Source organism: Onychostoma macrolepis, chromosome 02 (assembly GCF_012432095.1).
Source record: "Onychostoma macrolepis isolate SWU-2019 chromosome 02, ASM1243209v1, whole genome shotgun sequence".
NCBI lineage: Eukaryota > Metazoa > Chordata > Actinopteri > Cypriniformes > Cyprinidae > Onychostoma > Onychostoma macrolepis.
Genome location: NC_081156.1, coordinates 3,890,522 through 3,897,121, shown reverse-complemented (window position 1 = coordinate 3,897,121; position 6,600 = coordinate 3,890,522). Strand labels below are relative to the sequence as shown.

At 36.2% G+C, this 6,600-nt stretch overlaps 1 protein-coding gene across 1 annotated transcript in view; it reads left to right on the top strand.

Annotated features, from left to right (window-relative positions):
- The first annotated feature begins 2,241 nt into the window (after window positions 1-2,241).
- Window positions 2,242-6,600, top strand: part of dipk2aa (divergent protein kinase domain 2Aa) — a 30,935-nt gene continuing 26,576 nt past the window's right edge. The window contains 1 exon segment of the mRNA XM_058760065.1: window positions 2,242-2,541. The gene's annotated coding sequence lies outside the window, so the exon portion shown is untranslated.

The window sequence follows — 6,600 nt, the reverse complement described above, 5'->3', positions numbered from 1 at the left end:
CTGATGGCACAGCTGAATTTTCATCAGCCACTGCACCAGTCTTCAATGTCACATGATTCTTCAGAACTCATTATAATAAAAGCACTTTAAAAAAATAAAATAAAAGTCATTTTATTAACTGGATAAATAATAACTGACATTCAACATGAATAAATACATAAAGACATGGGAAAAAAACCCATAAATAGATACAGTGAAGACCAAGTTCCAGTGAAATATCTTCACAGTCATGTGAAGTCTTACTGTATGTCCATCATTGTAACTGAGTCGCAATTTCTCCCAGCAGATGATGAGGTTGAGGGATGTGACAATTATTAGAAAAACAATTGTTTATGCATGCCAAAAATAGCCATTGGAGTATGTGAGTCCTTCACAATAATAATAAAAAAGAAAGAAAGAAAGAAAGAAATCCTGGGATAGCTTTACTTTTTTGTGACTGGGCATGCTCATGCATAATAATAGTAATAATTATAATAGCATTATAATAGCTGAAAACTCCAGCAATATGGATCATAAATTAAATATATGTGTTACTTACTTGGTGGAGAACAGGAGAGAAGTAACTGAACATACCTGGTCACATTGTGTTCTGTTAAAAAAACCTAGTGATGTTTTTTTTAACATGTAGTAAAATCAGTAGTGGCTTTGACAGTTACAAGTTTCCACAAAAAATTAAATATAATAAAAAGATTAAGATACACATGGCACAAGATTAAAGAACTCTGAACTGGTTTTCAAATTTTGTATGTCTCCCATATCTGACACACTCTCAGATGAGTTCACGGAGATCTCTCATGAGCTGGTGATCTGAGTCAGGTGTGTTAAATAAGGGAGACATACAAAATGGGCAGAGCAGTGGATCCCAAGGACCAGGATTGAAAACACTGCACTAAACTCTAACACAAAGAACAATTTCAGCATTAAGGGGTTCTTCAGTTTGAAATGGTTATAAATAGTACTGCTGCATGTGGAGAAACATCTCTCTCTCTCTCTCTTTAAGAGTGTATCTAATACCTTTAGATATAAAAAATCAAACAAGGTGACATTATTTTGAAAAAAGACAGCACACAAACAAATTTCAACAAAACATTTCACAAAAGTGTGTAATGTTTCAAATGATAAAGTAATAGATTAAACAAACTGAATTCATACATTCACTACAAATCATCTTTACACCAGTTGCCATTTAAAAATCTCTTAGAAAAATCTAATTCTGAAGAAAAATAAAATATATATATATTTTTTTGCAGATGGCACTTGGTACTCAAAAGTTTGATGTTTTATCTAATGCAAATGGCCATTTCCCACAACTTGTATGTGTGCCTTAAGTGTCCAAATACTTTTAGAGCCTGTGTAAAGCCTAACATTCGTCAATAAATACCACTAGATGTCACCAGAGTACTGATATCTGGTTGAGAGCTCTTTATTTATTTATTTTTTAACGAGGAGCAATTCATGGGTTTGTTTCCAAGTTATCTCACTTTGAAAATTACATTTATTATTTTAATGATTTTTTTTTTTATTAATCAACGTCCTTCATTAAATAATCTGATAGGCCTATGAGGTTAAACCGAGCCAGATTTTCGAAGCTATATTTGCATTTTCTGTTCATTCATAGTCTAGTCATAAACTGTGAAAAATAATAATACTAAATTGTATAAAATCCAAAAATGTGTTTGCTAATGTGATCAGCGTTATACTTTCATTGAATAATCTGATACAAATTTACCCGGAGCCATTTGCATATTCATTCAAAGTGAAGTCATGAACTGTGAAAAATAATAATGCTAAATTGTATAAAATCCAAAAACGTGTTTGCTTATGTGGTTTTCCTGCGTTATTGTTTGATTTCCCATGCATAAATAAAAGGAACGTTCACGTCCTCGCGGGAACTCAAAATAACTGCGTGGGAAAAAGCGAGAGACAACAGTGGCTTTCAATCTCTTCACTCTCATCAATTGCAATTTCGCTTATACGTGGAACTGTATGAAACTCTTTATGAGTAACGTGGGCGTTCAACTTAAATCATATTCACTTATTTCCATTCACCTACAGTATGACAGAGTGTTCAAATGTAGCAGCTCTCCACCACGAAACAGATTTTTCTTATAAGATGCCTTCAGCATTCATACAGGTCAGGGTCCTGCTGGATAGTCTGCTCTTCACCTGAGGATGCACTCACTCCTACATGAGGACGTGAAGAGCATCGGGGGAGGAGTTACAACACGATCACCTAGTAACCAGTAACGTAAACTGACCAGAAGGGTCGTAAATACGAAACCCGATCCGCGAAGTCGGATCTTTTGTGCAGCTGCTTCAACGCTCGCAGACCGAACTTGTCTCGAGATTGAGAAGACGACCCTTGCGAATTTTAAAGAAATAAAGAAAAAGCAATAGCAGTGTGAACGCAACATATGGACAACGTGGGAAAGCATCGATGCGCGCGGCAGGTAGCAAGAGACAGGAGTTCGTAAATAGACCGCGGAAGCTTCCTCGAGCGACTGGAATAAACCGGGAATTTCACTCATTTTTATTTGGTAGGTTGTGGGATTTGCATGTAACCGTTTTCATATTTCTGCAATGATTTCTACCGTGAAATTTGAATGAACTTATGAACTTTGCATCGAGACGGCGAAAGTAACTTCAGTTGATTGCTGTTCTCTAGTAACGTTAACGTTAAAGCGAATGAATCGAGAAAGTTTGCTATTTTGGACCGGAGATAATGGATCACACGTTGCTCAAGCATGTTTATTATTATTATTGCAATGAACATTCAGATACAGCTATCGTGTTATTCTTATAGACCACCAGCGGTGAAAATGATTAGATAAACAACATACTTTTCGTTAACAGGTTTTGTGATTGTGTACCTTAATGTACATCACACACACACGCTTGTTTATATAACGATTGCGCTAACAAACAAAGTTCCTGAATGCATTGCTTAACTTTGTCTCGTTCTTATTGTTTACCCGCTGTTGTGTTTTCTTATCCGCAATATGAGGCGTCTTCACAGACTTGACGCGATTATTAAAGCGTGCGCGTTTCTGATTGACGTGGCGAGATGATTGTTGTCTTCAAGCTGGTCATACAGTTTAAAGCACAGCGTGTAAAGGTTTTACTTGTGTTTTTGTGACTATAATTCATTTGCAGTGAGAACTTAAACCAGCTATGTTATTTTTAGATTACGTTGGGACGTCTCAAGTGAGTATGTTTGTAATATTTAGAAAGGTAACAACTGAGCTACACGGCACTAAAATACTCGAGCGGTTGAAGCGCAGCTTTCAAACAAAGCTCAAGTCAAGTTTCTCAGAGCTGTTTCGCGGTCTGATCAGTTCCGGAAGCCTGTCAGCTGAGTAATAAAACGTACCCTGCGTCCCAGTGTGCACACTATCCACCCTATTTGCCCTAAATAATATTGGAAAATTACTAATATCACACAGAATTTAGGATGGATAGTATGCACATTGGGACGCAGGCATAATTTCTTATATTACCATACAGTCACTACGGAAGTGGGTGACACATCAGATGAGTAGTCCAACTTTTTTTTTTTTTCTGTATTTTAGGGAATAGTTGTTAAAGAGAGAGTTCACCTAAAAATAAGCATTGCACCTTCATGTTGTTTTAAACCTTTATGACTCTCTTTTCATCTCTGGAATAAAGAATGAGATGTTTGTGTCTCTCATTGATTTATATTAACTAGTAACTTTATAGTATTATGGTTCATATGGTGACAGCGTCTTTTTGCTAAATAATTAGTTTTTCACAAAAAATCTATCCAGTTCCTTTAGAAGACTAGGAATATGTTGCATGATCTGAATTGACAAATTCCATTATGCGTTTACTGTGTTTTGTCTTTTTTGGTTTGGTGGCCCTCTGGACCCCATGGAGGTGAGCAATATTAATGTGTCACAACTTTTGTTTGTTAGACAGAAATAGAGCTTGGACTGACATTAGGCTTTCTAAATGATGACTTTCTTTTTTTGGTGAACTGTCCCTTTAAGGGTGGTTCATGTAGGTCACCCACTTGCTTTCACGCAGTACAGCCATCAATCATAAGAGTGTAAAGTGCAAGCTGACATGTGCCCCCCCCTCACATTCGCGGTTGGTTCCTGTTGTGTGTGGCTTCTCACACGCACAGCATGGTTAATTTATAGCTCTCTAACTGCTTGGGTTAGTGACTGTTGTACTCGCAGCATTATGGCACAGCCACGTCGTGTGATCAAACATTATTGACTTGAACAGTCGATAACTGTGACAACTGTGGTTTTTCATTCTCAGTACCACAGATAAGTGCAACTTAAAGCAGCATGCAACACAATAAATGGCCCAGCACACATAATTTAAGCATTTACAGAGAAGAGATTTCTTTTGTGGACATTAACGTTTAATTTACACTTACTTATGTCTTCAGATTGAGGTTATGTTGGACCAATTTACATTCTGAATTAGTCAGTGATGACTTATTTTAGCACTGAAAGTGTGTGTGATACTGAAGAGATAGGCCTACTTTTGACACATTTTAGTAAGTGTTGGTTCTTGCTTTTTCGTATGACTTTTTGGAGTCCTGCAGATGGAAATTTGTCAAAATATGATGAGAGAGAAGAGGAAAGTTTGCATAGTGTGACAGGGCTCATTGGAATTCTCAAACATCGTAATTTAAATTCACTTGTGAGGGTAAATGTTGAACGTTTTAACTAGAAACTGGATTTGTTTCGCAGTGTTGGAGCCCAGGTTTGTTGTGAAGCTTTGAAACTGGTGTTGATGAATCATCTTGAAAGCCGTCACCATCTGCCAGACGTTTTCCAGGTCTGTTTACCCCTCGTTCGTGTGGCTTATCCTTTCAGAAGAAGTTTTACACTCTACACAAAGTCTTAAAAGTTGTGAGCAGCGAGAGCTTTGTGTCTTTTTCTGTATGGAAATCGTGTCCGGTGAGCAGGCTGTTTAGTTATCTGAGCTCTCTCTCCATGATGAGGTGTGGTTTTTATTGGACCTTTTCCCCCGCTCGTAAAGTGCTGAGGGAGAGGCAGAAACTGAGTACAGCTTTACTCACATCAGCCTCAAAGAACCCCATGAAAAACTCTACGCGTACATTTTATTGAGGTTTTCATGCTAATAATTTGGCTGCATTGTTGTGAAAGTGTTTTAATTTCTACTATTGCTTTTTTCAAAATATGTTTTTTCTTTTTCTTTTGTGGCATGCAAATCAATGTATGTGTCAGACATACCTCTTTGGTTGTTGGATGTTTTGTTATTGTGACAAGATGTCCTGCAGAGTACAGTAATTATTTTAATGAGCAAAGCTGCCATACACATTGTGATTTTAATATGGTGTGTCCAGTTATGTAAAAATAATCATAAAATATAATAAAACAAACAGTGTTTATTAACCTTATGAAGAAACAAATGAAAAAAAAAACTATTCACCCCCCCATTTTCAGTTGTTTTCTATATACAGGGTTTCTGTGGGTCTTAAAGTCTCAATTTGACCTTCCACAAATTTAAGGAACAGTTCACCCAAAAATTTAAATTGTCATCATTTACTGAACCTCAAGTTGTTCCGGTTGTATGAGTTTCTTTCTTCTGCTGAATACAAATTAAAATATTTTGAAGGAAGTTGGTAACCAAACTGTTGATGGTAACTTTCATAGTATGGGATGCTACTGTCTCGAAGTCCTTAAAAAGTCTTGCATCAGAGCAGAAAGTCTTAAATTCATTTCATTTTAAAATGTGTTTTCCCATTTAATTAAGTTGATTGGCAGACACTTGTTACATTTTGATCAATTCCACAGAAAACAAGATTTATTTTATGTAATTTAATTTTGCTTCTCAAGTAAATGTATCTTGACTCTTTATTTTTATTTTTTTGGACATTTGTACTGGAAAACAAGCTAAAAATACTGAGGAAGAACATCAGTACATTTTTTTGCAGTGTGATCAGAAGTACAATGTTATTTTCATATAGTGGTTGGGAACAGGGTTATTCAAGTCTTACGTTTGAGTGTTTGTGTATAAAATGTGTTTTAGTAATGGAGATGACTTGGTAATTTTGCTAATACAAATGACTGTTCCCTTCAAATTATTCCTTAAATTTTCATTACTTGGTCTTAAAAAGGTGTTAAATTTACCTGCAAACCTGACAGTTTTTTGACCCTACTTTTCCCCGTTATTGTTTTATCAGCCATTTCAGATAAACCAGGCCTAAATGACACGTAATAACAAAACAAACTGTGGTTGAGTGCATTAGATGCTGGTCTCTTCCTGTCTAATTGGGTTCCTCTTTACCGGAATAAGATGCAAAGTGGATCACACTATATGCTGATATATTGAGGTTGCTAGTACAATGTGCCAAAGGGGTTGTACTATCATTAAAATAGCTTTACCCTTAGCTACCCAGTATTTAGTCAAATACTATATTCAAAGTATGCAGACAGACGTGTTTGAAACAAGTTCAAAGTTTTTTGAGTTCAAGTTAGTGATTTAATCACTGGGTCCTATCTAGTTTGACTTGGACACATCTGACTAGCCCGATCATGTCCGGATTATCTGCAAATTGACTGTGTGCTATTCTCTACTATTCTGTGAGCTAAAAATTTC